This window comes from Stegostoma tigrinum, chromosome 36, assembly GCF_030684315.1.
Source record: "Stegostoma tigrinum isolate sSteTig4 chromosome 36, sSteTig4.hap1, whole genome shotgun sequence".
Classification (NCBI taxonomy): Eukaryota; Metazoa; Chordata; class Chondrichthyes; order Orectolobiformes; family Stegostomatidae; genus Stegostoma; species Stegostoma tigrinum.
In genome coordinates, this window is record NC_081389.1 from 11,831,637 (window position 1) to 11,856,990 (window position 25,354).

Sequence of the window (25,354 nt, forward strand, 5' to 3'; positions counted from 1 at the left end):
ATGCTAACCAGATAAATCATATCTATATGTAAGGGCATCGGGGTAATAGAATGGAATGTAGACTATCGTGTTTCACCTTCAGATCAACTAATATAAGAGAGGTCTGCTCAAAAGACTGGCAACAGCAGGAAAGAAGCTGTTCCTAAATCTGCTGGTGTTTTCAAACTTTCAAACAGTAAGTGCTGAAGAACATTTAACCTACAGAAAATGTTCGAAGAGAATATAACTGGGATGAGAGGAGTCATTTTTTTTTATATTGATTTGCCTCCCTAAGGGAAGTGTAGATGGAGTCAGTGGAAGGAAGGCTGGTTAACATGATGGAACTGGGCTGTGTTCACAGCTTTCTGACTTGTGATTCTAAGTGTTTGTTCATTAATACACTGAAGCTCTGGGACAGTTTAGCAGCTTTTAACTGTGATCAATGTTTGAGTAGGTTGATAGCTGAGGCAGGAGTCAAATTGGTCAGGAGCTTGGGCAAGTGGTTTTGGGTGGAAGGTTCTAGTCAGGTTATTTGGGGCTAAAGGCATGTTAGTATCAGAGGTTTTGTTTTGTGGTAGTCAGGATAGTTTGGGATTGGAAGTTCAAAAATTAGGGGTTTGGATGATGATATGATAGTGGTGTAGATTGTTATTAAGTTGTAGAGTTATCCAGGAGTGAGATTAGGATATTTCTGAATAAAACTTCTGTATAGCTTCTGGAGCACTGTTGGAGCTGCTCTAATCCAGGGAAATGGGGATTGGTTTATCACATTGTTGAGTTGTAGATGATGGACAGCCATTGGGAAGTCAAGGAGTCAGTTACTTGTTGCAGAATTCCTAGCTGCTGTATGTAATATTGCCAGTTCAGTTCTGTTTTGGTGACCCGCAGGGTGTTGAAACCTGAAGATTTGACGATAGTAATGCCACTGAATGCCAAGTGGAGATGGTTGATGCTCTATTATTAGAATTGGTCAATGTCACAACACTTGCCTAATACAATTATTACTTTCCTCTCAAACATGAATGTTGTTCAGGTCCTGGTGCATTTGGACATGGACTGTTTCAGTATTTGGGGAATTGTGAAAAGTGCTGAGCAGCATGCAACCATCGGCAAACACCTCCACTCCTGACCTTAGGATGGCAGGAAGCTCATTAGTGATTATAGTTGAAGGTGGTTGGGCCTTGGATGCTGCTCTGAGTACAGTGATGTCTTGGAACGGAGATGACTGACCTCCTAGCGATCACAGCTACCTTCCTTTTGTGTTATTATCATTCCAACTTTTACCCACTGGTTCCTATTGATGAGTTTTGTTTCAGCTCCTTTACTCAAAGACAGAGTACCCATAACTCCTGAGAAAGGGAATTCCAAAGATTCACAATGCTATGAGTAAAGAAACTTCTCACCTCAAATGGCTGAGCCCTTAGTGTAAAATAACGGGTCTTAGTTCTAGCTCCCTTAGTCCTAAGAAGCCTCCACCTTGTCAAGCTCACTTGGAATTTTCTACTTTTCGATGTGGTCACACCTTTGTTCTTTTAAACTCAATAGACTATGAGCTCAGTTTGTCTTTGGAGGGTGATCCTTGCATCTCTTGGGGGTGGGGGAGGGTGGGGGAATCAATAATTTGTTTAGCCAGTCTATTTAATTTTTGGTACAGGTTACAAATTTGTTGGTGATTGTCATTCATTTGACATTACAAAAGTCTTTAGAGCCCAAAAAATGACTGAACAGTATTTTGACTTGCTGAATTGGCAGAAAGGTGAGAATCAAGACTGATGGTGCAGGTAGCAGTTATGAATGGTTGCATGGGTCCAATCAGTCGAGGTGTCCCATAGAAGTTGGTGTTAGTGCTATTATTCTTTACTCCCTCATCAGTGGTCTATATGAATGTGGAAGAATATCTTCTACAGCCAGGATTCTACCTTGCTTCCTCATTGGGTAAGACATGAATCACCAAATTGTTGCAGTGCAAGTGGAGATCTTTTGGCCCATTGTGTCAACATGGATCTCGAAATGAGCCTTGTATGACTTGGCAACACTCCTCTGACTTTTCAGTGTAACCTTGCATGTGAGACTACGTGTGAAAGCCCCCTGCATTGATCAAATGCAATGTAATGTTTATCTGTGATCTCTTTATCTGACTGTAATGCTTGCCATTGTAGCATAATTTTCTTGTTTTCTAACTTATGCAATGAATTACTTTAAGTTAATGTAACTTTTTTCTTTAGTTTGGTATTTTGTATCTAAAATTCATACTTGGGTACAAAGATAGCGCCGTGAAGGATGACATTTGTAAACTTTTCACTGTAGTCTGTACACATGACAAGAAACCTAGCTGTAATTCTCTTACTTCAGTTTAAGTATTCGTCTAACGAATGCGCTCTTCAATGCCTTGATTAAGTTTGTCTGCATCACACTTAGAGGCAGTGTGTTCTAGATCCAATGCACTTGTTCGGTGAAAAAGCTCCTTCCCATAATCACAATTACTTCCTTTGCCAATCTTGTTTTTTTTTAAAAGCCTGTGCCACCTCGTTCTTGATCCACTTATGAGTGGGAGCCCCTTTTTTATTTCCACGTTCACACTGTCCAGGCTCCTCGCGATTTTGAAAACATCTCTCGGATCCCCTTCCCTCCCTGCACTGCAAGTAAATCAGTCCCAGCTTCTCAAATCTATCTTTACTGTCTCCAATGTGCTCATATTCCATCCTGGAGTAGTATCCAGAACTGTGTGCCATACTGCAGCTGAGGTGTAATTAGTGTTGTTTATAGATTCAGTAGAACCTCCTTACTCTAAGCCCTATCAAAGCCTAGCCTAAGTGTTTTTTGTTTTGAATATTTCAGTGTAGGATTACTGCAGGAAATGATTAGTTTAAAGAAAACCCTCTGCATCTGACATTATTCATCCTTAGCAAGTTGTCTTCCTTGCCTTGGTATTTGCATTGCTCAGAGTTCAGAAAGGTCTTAACTCTGCAGAGTGATAAATGCACGGTGAATACTTATTCTTAGAAGCTTCAATTCCATTCCTTACCAGATGTTTCACCAGCTGTTTTTTGTGACTAATTAACATACCATTAACTGAATTTGCTGGTTCTCTGTTTCACAGACACAATGTTGTGTGAAGAAATATTTATTCTCATCTAAATTGTGCTTGATGCTTGTTAATTGTACGCTTTTTGCTGTTCAGTGTACGCTCCACTGACTAACCTGCATCCAGTGTATGTTGGCCTTTCCTCTCAGTACTTTGTGTGACAATAATATATCCTTTCAATCTACTTCACTCCCCTGAAGAAAGTAAATTGGCTTGTGTGAATCTTTTTCGATGATTTGGATCCCTAAATTTAGGCCCCATTTCCTTCAATTAGGGCTCTTTGCTAACATCATTAACTTGGATTTCATGGTGAAAACTGTTACCATCAGAGGTATCGATAGAGTAGACAGCCAGAGACTTATTCCTGGGGTGGAGGGGGCATAGTTTTAAAGTGTGTGTGGGTAGATATAGGGGAGATGTCAGAGGTAGGTTCTTTACTCAGAGTGGTAGGGGTGTGGAATGCATTGCCGGAGAGGGTAGTGGAGTCGGCCTCATTGGGGGCATTGAAGCAGCTATTAGATAGGCATATGGATAATAGTGTAAGGTAGGGGTCGAGGTTAGATAGACCTTAAGATTATGGTAAAAGTTCAGCGCAACATTATTGGCCCTATGTTCTAAGTACCACTATTACCCCACATCTCCAATGGATCTTTCGATGTGATGTCCAACTTGAATTAGATTGCAAGGCTCAGGGCCAATTTTGATTCCCTTAAATCAAAATATTTTGCTCTGTAGCAGTAAACTGCAAATTCCTGTTTAATTTTGGAAGGGAGCAAATACCTCTGTGTTCAGGCTAAACGTAAAGTTGCATTTCTTTCACGATGAGGTAATTATACAGAAGCAAAAGGTACTTTTCAAGTATCTGCTAATATATTTTAACTTAAAATGCACACACTGTTTCAGGAACAGTGAAGTTCAAACCTTTTTAATGTCCTTTCCAGAATCATTAAGATATTGCTGTATTAACTTTAACTGTTAGAACCATACTTGGAAGATGCTGTAGTACAGCAGCCCCTGCTGGTACCAGACACTCATAGCAAAGGACTTGGTTATAGAATTATTGGGCAGAGTTATCATCGAGTCATGCAGCATGGCAACAGACCCTTCGGTCCAACTTATCCATGCCCGCCATGTTCTGAAATTTGCCCCACTTGCCTGTGTATGGCTCATATACTGCCAGGTTTTTCTTTGTAATTCCTTGTAATACATGTAATTATCCAAATTTCTTTTTAAATATTGTAGCTGTGCTTGCATCCGTCACTTCCACCAACAATTCATTCCACTCACGAACCGCCCTCCCTGTGATTAAAGTTGCCGCACATGTCCTTTTTAAATCTTTCTCCTCTCACCTTTTTAAAAAAATACTCCCCCCTAGTTTTGAATTCCCATGCCCTGGGTAATAGTCTCTTATTATTCACCTTTATAGTTGTCCCATTTTTTTATCAAGTGTTGGGGATGGACCCAATTTAGTGAGAGAACTTATTTTATTGCCCACCAGTCAGCTCTCAATGAGCTAACAAGGGCAAGATAATTTACCCTATTCTTGGCCTCAGAAGCTGCTAGCCAATCAGAGGCTGGTAGCTTCTGAGTCTTAAAGTTTGCTATTTCAAGCCTCCTACTTGAAGTCTCCCTGGAAAGCAGCTAAGTTCTTTCTTTTTCCTACTCGAAGCAAGGGTTTTGGGCGGGGGGGTCAGACTGTAGGTGTCGGAGGTAAGGAGAAGTGTGACTTTCAAAAGCTCCCCCCTCTGCCCTATATGCGTACCTCAGATTGCCTCTGGCAGGGGCACTGGGCCCCGAACCCAAACCCATCAGGCAGAGGCCCCACAGTCGGGAAACTGGCAACTTTTTCTCCCCTGCTGGTGATTCAGGTCATTGGGGAAGTGGCAAATTGATGTATCTGAAAGTTGCTGTTAATTGACCACTTAAGAGCCTTAACTGGTGGTGAGCTGTGGAAAGCGCCAATATTATCTCTCATTAGGTGCTTAATTGCAGAGGTGGTGAGAAGCGGGTGAGTTGCTACCTTGGGCTGTGTTGCCTATTAATTTACCCTTCTCACTACCGCTCTCCAGGGAGGGAAAAATCACCCCGAGAGAATAGATCAGCACAGAAGGACCTCCTTGGACCCAGGGAGTATGCATCAACACTTTTAGATTGGGACTAGATCTATCTTATCCCCTGCCCTACAAGCTCTCCATCAAAGCATTTCTCTTTTAAGAGCCAACTTTGGAAGATAATATAAAAGCTGCTGCCCAATTCTAAAGGATTATTACAATCATAGAATCCCCACAGTGCAAAAGCAGGCCGTTTGGCCTGTTGAGTCTACATCAAGCCTCTGAAGAGCATCCCACCCGGACCCAACCCCTATCCTATCCCTGTAAGCCTGCATTTCCCTTCGCTAACTCACCTAGCCTGCATGTCCCTGGACACTACAGGCAATTCCACATGACTAACCCACCTAAACTGCGCATCTTTGGACTGAGAGGAAACCCTCACAGATGCAGGGAGAATGTGTAAACTCCGCACACACTGCCCCTGGTGTTGTGGGGCAGTAACACTAACCACTGAGCCACTGTGATTTAAACTGAGCGGAGAAGCATCGCTGTCGAAGGAACGCTAGCTGGATCGAGGGGAGCGGCACATTTGTCGAAGGGTAATGTGGGAACGCTTCCACCCTCTTGACTTTCCTTTGTAACAAACCACACCATTGTCGCTCAACTGCCTGAGTATGAATATAAACCATTTCTGTCATAAGCTGAGAGCGGGCGTCTGTTGGCAACCTCTTGACTCATCTGCTCACATATTAGTCTGCCTCAGGATGTGTCCACTGTCTGATAAGCCTGCATGTGGGACAACGCTTATCAACTTGACCACAATACATTTTCATTTGCTTTCCTACACAGTGAGATATCGCTCAATAGTTTATGCCACATCTCAGGAAGGGATGTTACATCACTGTGGCTTGTTTTGTACTGAACTGTTTTGCTGTTTGAACCAAGTCTGATCTCCAAGTTATTTGTCTATTCTGTTGCTTCTGGCCTATGAAGAGCCAGCTCTCTGTTTCTTTTTTTTGAAGCCAGTTTGTTCAAAAGACCAACTTTCATGAAAGGGGTGCGATCCATTAACTGTGGGTTCTCCGTAAGACCTAAACAAAACATCAGGTTTGAAGCACAGGCTGTTGGGATATCGACCATGCACAGTAGCCATCCTGGCACCCACTGATTTGCACTAGGTGTCAGACACACGGCAGACCCTAGAAGTTCCCTCCCTAGGGCTCAGGTGGGTGAAAACGTCAGGGAACGATCAGTGACCCCTGCCCTGTATGCACAGGCCCTGATGCACATGACGGATGAACCGTGCATGTCACACATGTGACATCTATATGACATTTCTCTCACAAATGTCTGTCATACATGATGCCTGTTACATGACATGTCACACAAGCACACCTTGTCACATGGCACCACCCATTCACATCTCTATCGTGACATGTCACATACTTGTCTTACTCAGGCACACATCATACAATTCTCACATGTCACACACTCATCAGACATGTCATGCACGAATGACACGTGCACAAATGATATACATACACACATACACAGCTATGCAAGGGCATGGAGGTCCTCTGCCTTTCTGGTTCTTGGCCCCCAGTGGCCAAAGATGAGGAATATGAACAACCAGACACTGAGGTATACTCCTTCCACGTCGTGGAACACAGGCTATGCAAGGCTAAGACAACCAGTTATGAATGAAACAAATGACCTGCTCTGCCTCAGTACATGATTAGCATTATTGATGAAAGCCTCACATCGACTATGTCCTTTGGATGGTCAATAAATGCACTTTAGCTCTTTTAATGTCTAACTGCAATGAGGGAAGGGAATCTCTGTTGCTTTCTGAGATTCTGCATTCGCATTTGTGAAAGGTGAGGACAATGAGCATCTGCCAAAAACAGACCAGAGAATTTGCCATTTATATCCTGATGATCTGATATCCCATCACAGCCTTGGTAATGTTCCTAAAATAATCAACATTGCTCCTTGTATATGATGTTTAGGAAAATATGCATGCTCTGTTTATACCATGAAATACGTTAATTTTAAAAGAATTGTTAAAAGTCTAGCAATTCTGTAACAGCGGGATTTCCCATTTTAAATTTATAATAAGTAAAACTGGTACTTTTTAATGAGTGTTTTATTTTATTGGAATGTTCAGTACTTGCAACAGGTGCACAGATACTGAATATGACTTTCACTTGTGTTAAAACATGGGCAGAATAGTTTCTATTCTGCTGTAAATTTCTGAAATTGAAGGAGGGGTGTGATTTCTTGAGGCAAAAAGTTCTTAAAATATGGTTTGCACTTCTCAGCATTGGAATCAGAGACTGTTGCATATCTTTGAAGAGTGGAGAGACGGAGGTATTTGTAGAATCATATAACACAGAAAAAGACCCTTTGCTCCAACTCATGCGTATCTACCAAGTTTCCCAAACTGAACTATTACCATTTGCCTGCATTTGACCCATATCGCTTTAAATCTTTCCTATTCATGTACCTATCCAAATGTCTTTTAAACGTTGTAACTGTAACTGTACCTGAGATAGAGCAAGGGTTAACTTTCAATTATTTGAAGAGCCAGTATGAACAGAACAGGCCAAATGGCTGTGGAAAATGAAAGCTCAATGGAAGAGAAATTAATCTCTATTAATCAAGGTCTACCTGAGAATATAGCCACTTTCGTACTGGAAAATGCATAGCCCCAAGTACTCCTTGAGCACGGTACCTGATCCTTGAAATTTCAGCCATCTCTTGTCACAGCTTCAATCTAAAATGTCAATGGCTTCATTCTTTTGATTCTCCTCGCTCCTGGTCTCTCGGCCCCTGTCTCACACGTAAGCCCTACACTGTGGAAGCGGGCTATTCAGCCCATTGAGCCCACACCAAAGAGCAGCCCACCCACCTACCCTATCCCTGCAATTCCCATGGATAACCCACCTAGCTTACACATTTCTGGACATTGTGGGCAATTTAACATGCACAATCTATCTAGACCTGCATATCTTCAGACTGTGGGAGGAAACCCGTGCAGACATGGGGAGAATCTGCAAACTTCACAAAGGTAGGTTTGACTCTACCCTTGAGTAACTAAGTCCCTGGCACTGTGAGGCAGCAGTGCTAACCACTGAACCGCCATGCCACCTATGCAGAATGTAGGCCTGCTAGGAACCATCCAGTCTACCTAATGCTGAGACTGGATGTGGCTGCGCAACTGGCTTGTAAACCCAGTTTTAAACCCCATGGCCGACATTCCAAACAGAGTTGTGGCTCTGTCGTGACAGCCTATTATTTCTATGATCCTCTTGGATAGATCAAGTTGGAATTTGCTGCGTCTTGTTTTGGCTTGGAGGGATCAAATACACCTCGAGTGACCACAGAGTGGCATACCCGCTGAATGGACCTCTGTGACTTGACGTAATGTTGCCATGCTAATGTTGATCTTGCTTCACGCTCCTCCTGTGCAGTTGTAACCTTGTATGCCTCACTGTGTCCCTGTTTTGCTATGACCTTCCTGTACTGCTTACAAAACAAACCTTTTCGCTGTTCTTAGGTGCACGTGACTAGTAAGTCAAATCAAAACTGAAATTGCTGGCAAAACTCAGTAGGTTTGGCAGCATCTTTGGGAAGAAATCTATCGGAATACCTGCATTCAGTTTGGAAGCCTGACAGTAAGCCACTAACCAGTGTCTTTGCAATTCTTTCCTACTCCCAGGCTCCCTCTGACCTCCTAGTCCTTGGCTTCCTGTACTGTTCCAAGCAAGCACAAGTTTCAGGAGCAATTCCTCATCTCTCAATAAGGCACTTCACAGTCGAATAGCCTTAGAACATAGAACAATACAGCACAGAACAGGCCCTTTGGCCCTCTATGTTGTGCCGACCTGTGAACTAATCTAAGCCCCTCCCCCTACAGTATCCAATCATCATCCGTATGCTTACCCAAGGACTGTTTAAACGCCCCTAATATGGCTGAGTTAACCACATTGGCAGGCAGGGCGTTCCACGCCCTTACCACTCTGAGTAAAGAATCTGCCTCTGACATCTGTCTTAAATCTATCACCCCTCAATTTGTAGCTATGCCCCCTTGTACAAGCTGAAGTCATCATCCTTGGAAAAAGACTCACTGTCCACCCTATCTAATCCTCTGATCATCTTGCATGTCTCTATTAAATCCCCTCTTAGCCTCCTTCTCTCCAATGAGAACAGACCCAAGTCCCTCAACCTTTCTTCATTGACCAGGCAACATCCTGGTAAATCTCCTCTGCACCTTTTCCAATGCTTCCACATCCTTCCTGTAATGGGGTGACCAGAACTGCACGCAATATTCCAAATGAGGCCGCACTAGCGTTTTGTACCGGGTTTCTGCAGCAATCCCCATTTGTTTCAGGTTTCCAGCATCTGCAGTACTTAGCTTTCATACCAGCCACACTGAGTTCAGTACTTTCAGATTGTAACCACTGTCAGAAATGTCATGGTCATGCTTTTTGACTGCATCTGGAGTTGTTATACCTTCTCTAGACCTGGCATTTCCTCACTTGTCCTGCATTCATCTCCTTCGCAGTCAAGGCAAAATTGAATGGTTAGGAGAGTGGGACTTGTCTCCATGCAGATTTGTAGGTGGACAAGTCCATGTGACCTGTTTGTCGTGGGAAACAAGTCAAAACGCTTTGAAAGTAAAGTGTAAATTTTAATACTTGGACACTTTCACACATATACACTCTGTGCTGATCAAACAAGTGGGAAGACCCATGAAAGGTGTTTGTTTATGGGTGACACGGTGGCTCAGTGGTTAGCACTGCTGCTTCAAAGCACCAGGGATCTGGGTTCCATTCTAGCTTTGGGCGACTGTGTGGAATTTGCATATTCTCCCCGTGTCTCTGTGGGTTTTCTCCAGGTGCTCTAGTTTCCTCCCACAGTCCAAAGATGTGCAGGTTAGTTGGGTTAACCATGGGAAATGTGGGATTCTGGGGAAAGGGTGCTGATGTGAGTCTTGGTCGGCCGCTCATCGAAGGTTTGATGTGGACTCGATGGATCAAATGGCCTGCTTCCATGCTGTAGGGATTCTATGATTCTAGGTGTTTCTAAGCCCAGTAGGAAAACAAGGCTATTTTTGGATTATCCACCAAGCAGTGTGTTGGTGAGGACAGATTTTCACTTCAAAGAAACCACGATTGTGGAACATTTGAAGACAAGGTTTTTGCGAACGCTGCCTTGCTGTCAGAAATCCATTTAATTATGCTCAGAAGATTGAATAAATGACTCTGTTTAGGACACTCTATGATTGACTTGAGTGTGACAAGGTGAAGAGATCGTGTTATGAGATGTTGAACCCGCGAATACTTTTCTGCTGTGGTCGTGGTGCAATACATAAGCATAGTGTGGACATTTCACTTGTATTAAGAAATAAATAGGAAATCCGGTTTCAGTAGCTAAACATAGTTGCCAACAATTAATGTTTAGTGTTGATTTGTTAGTGAAAGTCTAAAATGTGAAATCTTGTGTGTGGCCTTATGCTTAGACTAGAAGAAAATTGATGTTTAAACAACACCAATATTGGTCTCTGTGGGATTCATGTCACCCATAGTCTTCCTTTTTATTTCCCTAGTATGATCGCTTTTGTGATTGAACTTGTTATCTTCAGTCTTGTCACAAACAATCTTTTTTGTTCCTTTTCACCTTATCACATTCCTTCTGTACTTGTTTAAACCTTGTTACATCTGTATCTTCTGAATTTCAGTTCTGAGTTGTTAACTCTGCCAATTTTTTCTGTATTTATTCATGTTATTTCAATAAAATTCCAATGAAGAAAACTGAGTACATATCAGAAGCATGCTCTTACAGGATTACCTGTCTGTAAGGATTGCAAAGCCTTGTCGCCTTGACTGATCTTTGCATCATATTTGGTAATGTATCAACTCTTGGCAACAAAAGACCACTTGGGATTGGAAAAAAAATCTGCTCTTCTACAGTAGTTTTACGCTTTGTGTCCTGAATGGAGGCTTGTGGTGCAGTCTCTGCTTTAGTGGGGGAGATGGTGGCATGGTGGAACTGTCTCTGGGCTAGTGATCAAGATTAATTATTTGGGGACATGAGTTCAAGTCCCACCATGACAGTCGGTAGACTTTAAAAGGGGCAGCGTGGTGGCACAGTGGTTAGCACTGCTTCCTCACGGTGCCAAAGACTGGTGTTTAATTCCAGCCTCAGGTGCCTGACTGTGTGGAGTTGCATATTTGCCCTGTGTCTGTGTGGGTTTCCTCCCACAGTCCAAAGATGCCTGGGCTAGGGTGGATTGGCCATGCTAAGTTCCCATAGTGTTCAGGGTTGTGTAGATTAGGGGGAATAGGTTTGGGTGGGATGCTCTGAGGGACAGTGGACTTGTTGAGTTGAAGAGCCTGTTACCACACTGTAGGGCTTCTATGAATATTGGTTTTTATCCCCTGTCCTGAATATTACATGGCACCTCTTGGAAGGGGCAGGGGTGGTCAGTGTGAAATCCCAATTGTGTTTTTTTTATTATTATAGTGTAGAAATCTTGTTGCTTTGAGATACGTTGTTCTTTGTGGAGGTCTTTCACTTAGGATTGTGGTCCTTGGCGGGGGGGGGAGGATCTTTTAGAGATGGTGTGATTTTTTTTTATTTGTTATTTTTTAAATTCATTCACGGGATGAGGGTGTTGCTGACCAGGCAGCATTTACTACCTGTTCCTAATTGCCCAGAGGGCAGTTCAGAGTCAGCCATGTTGTTGTGGGTCTGGAGTCACGTGTGTGCCAGACAAGCTAAGGATGGCTGTTTCCTTGTCTCGAGGGCATTAGTGAACCAGATAGGCTCTTCCAACAATTGACAATGTTTATGTGGTCATCATTGGATTCTTAATTCCAGATTTTTTTAAAAATTAAAATTCACATTCGACCATCTGCCATAGCAGTGGTGCCTGAAAGAAAGGCAGACTAATATTCACACAGTGCCTTTCAAAACCTCAGGATGTTATCAAGTGTTTGCCAGTCAATGAAGTACCTCAAGTGTAAAAGGTCTAGATAAAGTTGCCATAGTCCTACCAAACCATTGGCTGCTCTATTAATGGGGAGAGAAGCAGAGTGGGAACTAGTGGTGGTTTAACGTGAGGGTCACCACACCTCTTGAAGGAAGATGTTGAGAAGGAGAGTCCTTCATGGTAACCGCAGCCAGTTGAGGAACGGAACTCAGTCTGGCATCACTCTCTGCATTAGAAACCAGCCATCCATCCAATCATATAATGTAGGAATCAATGTTGTCCGTTTGCACCCTTGGATACTCTTGTGATTTCCTGTCTTGCTGAGAGATAGCGAGAACTGCAGATGGTAGAGTCAGGGATACGAGTGTAGAGCTGGAGAAACACAGCAGGTCAGGTAGCATCAGAGGAGCAGGAAAGTTGACATTTCAGGTCTGGACTCTTCAGCAAGTGTCCCGACCTGAAACGTCAGCTTTCCAGCTCCTGTGTTGCTGCCTGACCTGCTGTGTTATCTCCTGTTCTGCTGGTGTTAGCTGAAGGATATGTTCTGCTCCCCTCACCTGAGGTGTGGTGACCCTCTGGTAAAACTATCACCAGTTGAATCTCGTGGCCCCTCTGCCCCTCTCTGCCTTTTATTGCTGTCCCTTTACCTAAGGCCCGGTAGTCACTGTACCTTGATCTTTTTCACTTAAAGTACTTCATTGCCAAACAAACGCTTGATGGAATTATGGTCAAAATTAGCCTGTGCTTAGTAGCCCCAAGGGATCCGTTATGCCCCTCTGATGGAGCAGATGGGGTCTCAAAATGCAAAGACAGCACCTCCATAACAATGCGGCAATCCCTCCAAATTGCACTGGAGTATCAGGTGGGCTTTTCTGTTCTCCCAGATCCTACAAGTGTGTTATCCTTTTCCGTATCTCTTTATTGTTCGGCACTTATTTCTTGAAAATGTTCCCACTTAGCACAAGCGTCTACATTCTGGCTCCTCACTGGGGCCACCCATTGGGTCTTTTGCTGGGTGAAGCGTGGTGATTCATGACAAACATAGGACTTTAAAAGCTGTTTCTGTCAGGACATCAGAAGCTGGAATTAATTCACAAAGGGCTGAGAGCTTTTGGCTGAGTTAATAATTAAGACCATAAGACACAGGAGTGGAAGTGAGGCCATTCGGCCCATCAAGTCCACTCTGCCATTTAAATCATGGCTGATGGGCATTTCAACTCCACTTCCCTGCACTCTCCCCGTAGCCCTTGATTCCTTCTGAGATCAAGAATTTGTCGATCTCTGCCTTGAAGGCATCCAACGTCCCGGCCTCCACTGCACTCTGTGGCAATGAATTCCACAAGCCCACCACACTCTGGCTGAAGAAATGTCGTCTCATTTTTAAATTTACCCCCTCTAATTTTAAGGCTGTGCCCACGGGTCCTAGTCTCCCTGCCTCAGGGAAACAACTTCCTAGCTTCCACCCCTTCTAAACCATACATTATCTTGTAAGTTTCTATTAGATTTCCCCTCAACCTTCTAAACTCAAATGAATATAATCCCAGGATCCTTAGCCGTTCATCATACGTTAAACCTACCATTCCAGGGATCATCCGTGTGAATCTCCGCTGGACACACTCCAGGGCTAATATATCCTTCCTGAGGTGTGGTGCCCAAAATTAGACACAGTATTCCAAATGGGGCCTAACGAGAGCTTTATAAAGCCTCACAAGCACATCGCTGCTTTTATATTCCAACCCTCTTGAGATAAACGACAACATTACATTTGCTTTCTTAATTACGGACTCTACCTGCAAGTTAACCTTTAGAGAATCCTGGACCAACAGTCCCAGATGCCTTCGTACTTCTGCTTTACAAATTTTCTCACTGTTTAGAAAATAGTCCATGCCTGTATTCTTTTTTCCAAAGTGCAAAATCTCACATTTACTCACATTGAATTTCATCAGCCATTTCCTGGACCACTCTCCTAAGCAGTCAATCTTTCTGCAGCTTCCCCACCTCCTCAGTACTACCTGCCTGTCCACCTATCTTTGTATCATCAGCAAACTTCGTCAGAATGTCCCTTCATCCAGATCATTAATGTATAAGGTGAACAGCTGCGGCCCCAACACTGAACCCTGCGGGACACCACTCGTCACCGGTTGCCATTCCGAAAAAGAGCCTTTTATTCCCAACTCTCTGCCTTCTGTCAGACAGCCAATCCTCAATCCAAGCCAGTAGCTCACCTCAAACACCATGGGCCCTCACCTTGCTCAGCAGCCTCCTGTGAGGCACTGTATCAAAGGCCTTTTGGAAGTCTAGATAGATAATATCTACTGGGTTTCCCTTGTCTAACCTACTTGTTATCTATTCAAAGAATTCTAATTGGTTTGTCAGGCACAACCTCCCCTTACTAAAACCTTGCTGACTTGTTTTAATCTGACCCTGCACTTCCAGGAATTTGGAAATCTCATCCTTGACAATGGATTCTAGAATTTTACCAACTACCGAGGTTAGGCTAATCGGCCTATAATTTTGCATCTTTTGACTTGATCCTTTCTTAAACAAGTTGGTTACAACAGCAATTTTCCAATCATCTGGGACTTTCCCTGTCTCCAGTGACTTTTGAAAGATCACGACCAAAGCCTCTGCTACTTCCTCAGCCACCTCCCTCAGAACTCTAGGATGTAGCCCATCGGGGCCAGGTTATTTATCAATTTTTAGACCCTTTAGCTTTTCTAGCACTTTCTCTTTTGTAATGCCTACCATACTCAACTCTGCCCCCTGGCTCTCCCTAATTGTTGGCATACTACTCATGTCTTCCACTGTGAAGACTGATGCAAAGTACTTAAGTTCTTCAGGTGTTTCCTTATTTCCCATCACTAGCCTTCGAGCATCAATTTGGAGCAGCCCAATATCTAATTTTGCCTCTCGTTTGTTTCTTATGTATTATTAAGCTTGTCAAGTCTCAAGGAAGAAAACGGACATGGTCCAGATACAAAGGACGGAGGATTATTTGAGTGAAGGATATGAAAACAAAGTTTTCCCCTTGTTACCAGTGCTTGTTGGGCCATACTCTGCTTGCTTGTGTGTTATCCAACTGTACGTGGGGATCAGTGTTGATGTATGGTGTTGCGTGTTTTTATACCTTTAAACAAAAGCTACTTGGTAGTCATGTCTGTAAGTGACTGTGTGTATTTGCAAACTTCAGTTTACAGCTTTTGCCTTGAAGCATTCAGGAAGTGATCAGAGCTACAGTGACCTCTTTGATTAACTTCGGTCCAAAGGGATTACCCCAGGCTGCATTCCTTACCTAATCTCAAGTTATTTTTAACCAGTTTTATCATCTTTTCCAGATTGCTAGTTTTTGGGAAGAGTAGATGGTTGTGATGCAAAGGGTATTTTGTTGCCACATGTGAAATGAACCAGAGGCTCTGTGTTGCCCATCAATGTTCTTCTCTCTTGATTTCAGTTTCATAAGTAGGTGATGATTATTGCATTTCTGGGTGACCAACCACGCGAATCTTGTGTTTGTGATCCTTCACTGCCACCAATTCTCCTTTCCATTTTTCTAATCCAAACTGATCAGACAGGTCAAGATATACCTCTGGAACAGGTGGCACTTGAACCTAAGTGTTCTGGCCCAGAGGTGGTGACACTACCACTTCAACACCGGAGCTCTCTGGAGCAGTCAACAGATTTTGGATAGGGATGCGAATCAAACTCCTGCCTGCAGAGATCATTTAGTTTAGCAGTCCATCACGTGAACCCCTCAGCTACCCTAACACAACTTTTCAAAAAAAAAGAACTGTGGATCCTGTAAATCAGGAACAAAAACAGAAGTTGCTGGACAAGCTCAACATGTCTGGCAAAATAAGAGTTAATGGTTTGGGTCTGGTTTCTGAGGAAGGGACACCGGACCCAAAACATTATAACTCTGTTTTTTCCTTCACAGGTGCTGCCAGCACTGCTGAGCTTTTCCAGTGATTGATTTTTTTTTTTGCTGTATCAATGGCCTGTCTAATTCTGATAGCTGACAGACCAGTATAATGCCTTGAAAATCGTGATAGCTTTTACAGCACGGAAAATGGTCTGTCAGCCCATTCTGCCCACTCTGGTTGTCAAACATGCATCTGTTTCTAATCCCATTTTCCATCACATGGCCCATAGCCTTGTGTGCTAGGGTGCTTCAAGTGCTCATATATGTATCTTTAGGGATTCTCCAATCCGCTACCTTTTTTTGGTAGTGAGTATCAGATCCATACAATCCTCTGGGTAAAAGAAAATCTTCAAGCTCCCTCTAAGTCTTCTGTTCCTGCCTTAAAACTCTGACCCCTGGTTATTGTCCCCCTGGATCAGGGGAGAGGTTTCTCTCTATCTGCTGTCTCCGTCCCTCGGCCTTCTCTGCTCGAAGGAAAACAACACCAACACCAGAGTATCTAGACTTGAATAAGTTGAGAAGATTGTTTTGGGATACATTATACTTTGTGATAGCAATAGGTACAATTAATATCACAACTTAAGCACACTTCCAACTATCAGGAGCCAGATATATGATATCTGTCTCCATCAGGATCTTGTGCAAGACTAACATTTTTCCTAAGACTGTGTAACATCATTAGATTGGGTGGAGCTCGATACAGCTCAGTGTTAACTCTCGATTATCTTATTCAGTGTTGAGTGGTAAAATACTGCATGCTAAAAGTAAGACTTTCAGCATTTAGTGTCTTAGCAAATCTTGGGATGTTTGGAAGCGTTTTGCAGTCAATGAAGGTCTTTTTGAGACGTCAGAAGTCATGTGACATCAGATTATTGTCCGACAAGTTTATTTGAAGTTATAATCTTTCAAAATACTGCTCCTTTGTCAAGTGGAGGGAAGTGTACCTCTTTGTTGTGTAATCACTGTTTTGATAACGTGGTGACTGTATGTGTGGAGTTTATACGTTGTCCCTGAAACTGCATTGGTTTTCTCTGGGTGCTCCGGTGTCCTGCCACAGTACAAACATATGCAGGGTAGATGGAGGTGCTAAATTACCCTGTAGCGTGCAGGCGAGGTGGGTTAAATGTAGTAATGTTACAGAGAAGGGGAGGTTAAATGCAAGAAAATCCCTGATATTTACTTGAAAAGTTACAAGTAAGAATTTATTTTCTTAACCCTAACAGTGAACAAATTAATAGAACTACAAATAAACTGAACAATTCCCCCCAACTCCTAATTATTCCCTAACTATACAAAGTTCTACTGACTCCAGTAAACACAAGTCCCACTTGTATAGCCCAAGTAGTAAGTAAGAAAACTAATACTTAGACTCTGAGTCCACACACAATTTGTCTTCCAGAATTCTTTGCTTTCTCCATGTCTCTCAAATCATAAATGCCTTTCTTCCAGTGATCTTGTTGTTGGGGATGCTTTCTCTGTGAAGAATCTTAGCTAGAAGTGCTATGGTACATTTTATGGATAAGACGGTATTTTCTTCGAGAACTTAGCAAATTGTTGTGAGGGCTAGGTGCTTATTTCTTAGATGACAGTTCGCTCTCACATCAATTCCAAAAGCCCTCTTCTTAAATACCTTGGATGACATATCAATTTTCTTACAATAGCATTGGTCCAAAGTTGTCAAAAACTATTGCATTTGAATTTAATTGGCTTTCAATTGCAAAGTGCTTGGTTTATATTAATTAGCTGATTCCTGTTGGTTGCTAAATATTTAAACAAGCCTAAGGTTCATAATCTCACAGCCAATTGATACATGTTTCAGTTTTAGAACTCTGTACCTGTTCAGCTGCTTACATACGCGCTCTCACGCGCTTAAATCTCCAAGCTTAGAAAAACACGTCACCTCTTAAAGGAACTTCACACTCTTTCTCCAGCCTTACTGTTTTTACAAATAAATTCTAGCTTCCTGCCTTCCAATTCACAATTGCAACACAATTTTGTAACAGTAATCATAGAATGGATTCCCTACAGCATGAAAGCAGGCCATTCAGCCCATTGAGTCTACATCGATCCTCCAGACCTACCCTGCTATCCTATCCCTGAACCCTGTATTTCCCATGGCTATTCCATCTATCCTGCACTTTCTAGAACACTGTGGACAATTTTAGCATGGCCAATCAACATAATCTTCGGGAGGAAGCCGGAGCACCTGGAGGAAACCCATGCAGACATGAGAATGTGGCAAACTCCACCTGAGAAACTGTCACCTGAGGCTCAAATTGAAGCCCAGGGCCCTGGTGCAGTGAGGCAGCAGTGCTAACCTTTGAGCTACCATGCAGCCCTGTAAGCGTGGAGTTAAGGGTTGGAGAGTTGGTGCAGACCTGATTTTGTCCAAATGGCCTCGATCTGCACTTTTGAGAATCTGATTTTATGAAAGATTGTTGTCAATTTGCGCACAGCAAGCTGCCTCAAACAGCAGTGTAATCATGGTTGTCTTGTTGCTGGTTTTTTGGAGGATAAATATTAATCATGATAGTGAGGAGAACACTCATTCTCTTCTTCAAAATGGGATAGTTTAGAACTATTTGATTGGCAGGACCCTAGGTCAAGATTGCACCCGAACAAAACATCTGTGAGAGTGAGGTGTCTTCACGGTGGTATTTCCTTGCTCCTGTTCAACAGCTATGCAAGTGCATACCATTAGGTTAGTCTTAGTTAGAGATCTGAAGTGTGAGCAACCGGGCTTGCACTGGAATCAATCCATCACTGTCTCAATCGCATCAATGCAGCCAGGCGAGAAGTTCAAGGATTATTGTGCCGATACAAATTGAGCATTTTTTCAGCCCTTGAAAAAGAAGAGATTTGCTTCTTAACAAATGAGAACACAGTTGAGACCTGTTTCTGATTTTTGTTGATGAGTGCTGCCTTTTCTGTTCCTGAAAATTATGGTTTGTGTGGATACAGTGTGGAGCTGGAGGAACACAGCAGGCCAGGCAGTATTGAAGGAGCAGGAAAGTCGAAATTTTGGGTTCACACCCTTCATTGGGACTTGGGTGGGGGAAGGGAGGTCAGAAAAAGAGGTAAGAGGGAAGGGGGTGGGGCTGGGGAAGGGGGGTGGGATAGTGGAAGATGGATGCAGGTATGGGGTTGTGGAGATGGCTAATGGAAAGGATGGATCAGGTGGGCAAGAAAATGGACAGGTTGTGTTGGGCCAGGGAGGCTGGGATGAGATACAGGGTTGAACGTGAGATGAGGCCAGGAGTGGGGAGATTGGGGCGGAATATGAGGTGTTGTTCCTCCAGCTTATGCATGGCATCATTGTCACACTGGAGGAAGCCCAAGGTGGGCATGTCGTCAAGCAAGTGGGAGGGGGAGTTAAAATGGTTGGGAACCAGAAGGTGCTGTTGCTTATAGTGTACAGAGCACAGATGCTGTGTGAAATGGCCCCCAAGTCTGTGTTTGGTCTTGTTTGATGCAGAGGAGACCACGTCGGGAGGATTGGATACAGTAGACCAGGTTGGAGGAAGTACAGGTGAACCCCTGTTAGATGTAGAAAGATTGTTTGGGGCCTTTGATAGAGGTGAGGAGGGAGGTGTAGGGGCAGGTGTAGCACCTCCTGTGGTTGCAGCGGAAGGTGCCAGGTGTGGTGTGGTGGGGTTGGTGGGGAGCAAACGAGGGATTTGTGGAGTGCGCGGTCCCTATGGAAGGCAGATAGGGTTGGGGAGGGAAATATCTCTTTAGTTATGGGCTCAAGTTGCAGGTGGCGAAAGTGGCGGAGCATAATGCGTTGGATGCCAAGGTTGGTGGGGTGATGTGAGGACAAGGAGGAATTCTGTGTATATTTTTGTTGGTGGGGGAGGGGGGTTTAAGGGCAGAAGTGTGAGAAACGCAAGAGATGTGGTTGAGGGCATTATGAATCATAGGAGGGGAGAAGTTACAGTCCTTGAAGTATGAGAATATCTGGCATGCCTGGAGGAGGAATACTCCATAATCTTGGGAGTAGATGTGGCAGAGAATTGGGAGCATGGGGTCACATTCTTGCAGGAGGGTGGGTGAGAGGAGGTGTCATCTAGGTAGCTGTGGGAGTCAGACTTGAAATAGATGTCAATTTCGAGGCGGTCACCAGAGATGGAGAGGTCCAGGAAGGAGAGAGAGGTATTGGAGGTGATCCCGGTAAATTTTGAGGTGAAGGTTGAAGGTGAAAGGTGTCAGTAAAGTTGATGAACTGTTCAAGCTCCTAATGGGCGGGAGTAACTATGACATCTAGTTACAGGTCGGCCACCTCCTCGTGGTTCCCCCGGAAGCAGGCTGGGCCTGACCAAGAGCCGACCGACCACGTCTGGGGGGGTTAGCTCCCCCCCCAAGACGTCCCGCTGCTGTGCTACGTCACAACAAGACATAGATATGCCCGAGGCCACTGCCTCGGCACACAGCAGTCAAAGAGGGACCGCGATGTTTGTCTGCGAACATTGTGGTAAGGAGTACAGATCTAGATCTGGACTTAGTGGACACAGAAGGATGCACTTTGCAGAGGGTGAGACCAGAGCCGTGCCGATCTGGAAGTGCGACATATGTCAAGCCGCCTTTGGTACAAAGATCGGACTTTCCCAGCATCAGCGTCGACAACATGCGGAAGTAGACAACCAGAGGAAATTAGAAGGTATGAAAGTGGTGAAGAGAAGATGGGAGCCTTACGAGGATGAGCGTATAAGAGATTATACTGCCACCCACTGGAGGCCTGGGATGGATAAGAAGGTTGTCTACCAAGCCCTGGCTGAGCAATTAGGACGGTCCTCAGAGGCGGTGCGCGCTAGACTGAGATCCATTGGTTGGCCGGAGGTGGGAGAACGGACCCCGATGGTGGATGTGCCTTCGGACACAATAGAGGGACGGCAAATCTCCGTCACACCATCGGGTGAGGAATTAAAGGCAGCAGAACCCTGGGACTATGGAGTAGCCACTGTGGCGCTACAGGACCCGGAGCTTACCATTCGAGAACGGGATACGACGGAACAAGAACAACCTCTAACGGTGATGACACCTGGTGTAACCCCGGAAAGAGGAGACACTCGAGAAGCCCGCACGGAATCTCACGAGAAACATCCTTCAGTAACGTGTGAGGGTTGGCGTAATTGCTTATTGTTAGCGGCTAGCCAACAGCTCCGAGATGCTCACATGGAGGAGTTTGGATGCCTTCTACTACGGCGATTGATCGAGCGGGTCATCCAAGGGGAGTGTTCGTTGACAGAGGCTAGAAAAATACTGGATGAACATGCCGAGGAATATTTGCAGGCGAAATGGATTCCATCAAAGGTTCGTGTAACAGCAGAAACGACTCGAAGATTGAATGCCAAGCAGCGACGACGAAAGGAGTATGCACATGTCCAAGCTCACTGGGCAAAACGGAGGGGAGACATTGTTAAGACTATCCTCCGTGGGGAGTGGCGGGACATGGTCGCTGCTGGTAAGGGCTGGCCTGAAGGTACATTTCAGTATTGGGAGGGTCTCTTGTCACGCGAGCCCAAAAAGGATGACAGGCCGATTCGGAAAATCCTGGAAGAACGTTGGGATTTAGTCGCTCCATGTGAGGTAGAGGATGTGAAGAAAGCCATAACGGCTTCTAAGGGTACAGCACCAGGTGTTGATAGGATATCAGCCGAGCAGATGGCAGCAGCAGACGTAAATGTGTGGGCTGCATATTTCAACATTATTATCGCTCTGGAGTATGTCCCGAAGAGGCTTCGCGTTTCCCGGATAACATTGGTCCCGAAGTCAGAGGGAAAAATCGAACATCCCTCAAACTTGAGGCCGATAAATGTAACGTCGGTGGTGCTCCGGGTCCTTCATAAGATCCTGGCTGAGAGATGGATGAACTGTTTGAATTTGCCATCATTTCAATTCGGTTTCTTACGAACGGACGGTACATACGAAGCTACACAGTTGGTATCGGCAATATTGCGTGAAGCCCGAGCAAGATTCGACAATCTATCTTGTGCTTTCGTCGATCTCTCGAAAGCATTTGATCTGGTCGCCCATGATACGATTCTCAGATCGGCGGCGGGATTCGGAGCACCTCCCCCACTGGTGACTCTGTTGAAGAGTGGCCTTGAAGAGGCAGAAGCCCTTTTGGGTAGCTCTACGATAAGAGCTGGTAGAGGGGTGAGGCAAGGGGATCCGCTATCTCCGTTGCTATTCATTATGGCAATGGATGAGGTGATCGAATTGGCCGACCGCAGCATAGGTTACCAATTTGTGGGAGAGAAGGTGGATGTGGTTGCCTACGCAGACGATCTGATGGTGATGGCTGAGAACGAACAACGGTTGCGGGAAAAATTATCCAAGCTGTCAACATCTTTGGATATGGCCGGAATGACGATCAATCCGGGAAAATCAAGAACTCTCTCGATCGTTGGTTCGAAAAAGAACAAAAAGGTAGCTGTCAAAGAAATGAATATCAAGGTACAGGGTATGGACATTCCATCAATGGGTCCAACTGACCAGATCAAATATCTTGGAATCCAGTTAAACTGGAAGGGACGAGCGCCAATACCACACAAGAAGATTCTCAGTGATATGCTTCGGGAGGTTACTCGGGCCCCCTTGAAACCACAGCAAAGGGTGGAAATCGTCCGTTCCTATTTGATACCGAAGATGAAATATACCCTTACTTTGGGTGAGGCCCATAGGAATACCTTAAAGGCTCTAGATCGGCAAATCAGACAGTCAGTTAGAACTTGGCTTCGTCTCCCGAAGGATGCCCCCATTGGGTTTATACATTCTTCCCTAAGAGATGGGGGACTCGGGATTTCATCACTTTCATCAATAATCCCGATTGAGAAGGGGAGGCGAATGGAGCGTCTCTTGGCCAAGGACATACCCTGGATCCGGGCGTTAGTGACACTGAGATCCTTCCAGCCAGTATGTAGAGAGATGATTAGACCGGGCAAGGTTGGAGGAGTGGAGGTTTCCACAGTAGAAGAGGTTAAAGAAGAATGGAAGAAACGTCTAGTGTCCCACGCGGATTGCAAGATCTTACAGGGTGTGAGGGTAGATCAAGTATCCCATAGATGGTTGCAGAATAATGAGAGGATGTTCCCGAGACTCTTCATAAGAGCAACTCAATTAAGAACAGGCTCGCTTTCGACGAAAGTTCGAAGATCTCGGGGAGCTCGTGCCCAGGGTGACTGTAAATGCCGTGGGAACTGTGGCAGTCCGGAGACTCTCCATCATATATTGCAGAGCTGTGAGATAACTCATGACGCGCGCTGTGCACGACATAATCGTGTAATGAAACAACTTGTACGTCAGATGCGGCGATTGAAGGATGTGGAGGTAATTATGGAGCCGAGAATACCATTGAGAGTCTCGTTCTGCAAACCAGACATCATTATGATGGAGGGTGAGACTGCTTATATCTGCGATGTTGCGGTGCCACTGGAATCACGACTGGAAGAGTCATGGAAGATGAAGATCGCGAAATATGGAAGTGATGAAGTTGTAACCGCAACTCTTAGATATTTGACAGCGACTGGCCACAGGATCTCAACAATCAAGCAAACTCCGGTGATAATATCATGCCGTGGACTCATCTACGACAAAAGCGCAAACATTCTCCAGAGGCTCGGCATCTCCAAAATTTCGATCGGAGACCTGGTTACAACAACTATGGCAGGAAGTCTCAATTGTTATGATATGTATATGCGCGGTGCATGTGGGTAGAATAATGTTCAATAAAAGTCCCGAAATGATCTGTGCCCCTTATATTTCGCAGAAAACACTTATGATGAGCTAATCGCCTGACCTCGCGTCCCTCGGCGACAATAGCACTTTAGTGCAGTTTTTAGGGATTGGGTACCACCACTGTGTGTCCCAACCAAATACATGTTATAGCACTGGTCAACGTAGTGAAAGAAGAAGTGAGGGATGGTGCCAGTTGAAGATTGTGATTCTGTGCATTTCAAACTCAACCTCATTGTGAACAGTTTGGAGTGCATCTCGGTGGGCATTTAGTGTTGGAGTAACAAGCTATCGTTGCACTGCCAATATCTCAGACTGTCTTTTTTTGCCACGTGGTAGCATTAAGGATTGCAGTACCAAAGCCCTAATCAAATTCAAGAACTGTGAGAAACTGGAAGGGTTAAATGTCTGAATTTTCCCCAAGTTTGTGGGAGATCTTGTAATGAAACCACTCATGTGACACCCAACTGGAGAGATCATTCACCCAATCGTCTGTCAGTAACAATATCCAAGAGCTACTAGGTGAGCGATGGTGAGTGTCTTTCCCTCTCGTTGGCCTTGATACAGCTGGCCGTCCAATGGAAGGCTAATGCCTTCTGTGTCCTAAAGCCCACTAGGCAAGACCTTCTTGCCACTGGAGTCTATTGTTTAAAGCCACCCCCTTACCAGCCATCTGTGCCTCTGATTGCCCCAGATGGAGATGGTGAGTCAAGGTTCTTGTGTGGCCATTAATTGACCACATAAGGATCTTTCCCACTCTTGACAAGTTGACGAAGTTGCCCATGGATCTTCCTGCCTACCACTTAGTTCGTGAGGTAGCACGAAATGGATGAGTTTATCTCCAGTGCTAAGTCACCCAAATATTGCCCCCTCTTGCCAACTCCCAGGAGGGAGCACTTACTCCGTGTTCCTGTGCTCTCAAAGGGCCAAACATTTGTCTACCAGTAAGAACAAGAGGCCCTTTTCTGTTACAGGAATGTATCCTGTGGAAAATGTACCTTAGCCAACGTTGCTTTTAAATAGAAAACAAAATTGTGATCTAGTTTCTTGTAACTTGTGTAAGCTGTTGTTGCTGTTCTTGCTGGTTGGAGATTGGGAGGATAAAGGTGAGCTTGAGAACTCTTAAAATAAGGTAATCAGGAGGGACTGAAATATAATGAGCAGAGAGGAAGCCTCACATGTTGGTGCCAAGGGAGCAGGCAGGGGTCACAGAGTGGCGATAGATAATCTCCCTAACAATCCACTATCCTGCCACTCTAGAAAGTCGGACAGATCACTGTTGTCCATGGAAATGGAGAGGAGGAGGAGGAGGGGTATGGGTGGATTAAAAGAAATGATTTGTTCGAATTGTGTGGAAACTAAAAAACCATTTGCCCACTTTCAGCCACTATGGATGGCTGACTGACTAAATTAATAATGAGCTATTTATTTAATTATTCATATCTTCTCTTTGGAATTGCCAGTTGTGGGATATGGTGAGTTAAGGAACAGTTATAATTAAGATGACATAATAGTGGTCATTAAAAGAATTGACAGCACAGACGAAAGCTACATGTGTGTTGTTTATGCTCTAAATGAGCCTTCACCCC

The 25,354-nt window shown here is 44.4% G+C and overlaps 1 protein-coding gene across 5 annotated transcripts in view; it reads left to right on the plus strand.

Annotated features, from left to right (window-relative positions):
* LOC125446708 (CD276 antigen-like) overlaps nt 1-25,354 on the plus strand; it is a 312,391-nt gene that overhangs the window by 108,310 nt on the left and 178,727 nt on the right. The window lies entirely within an intron of this gene.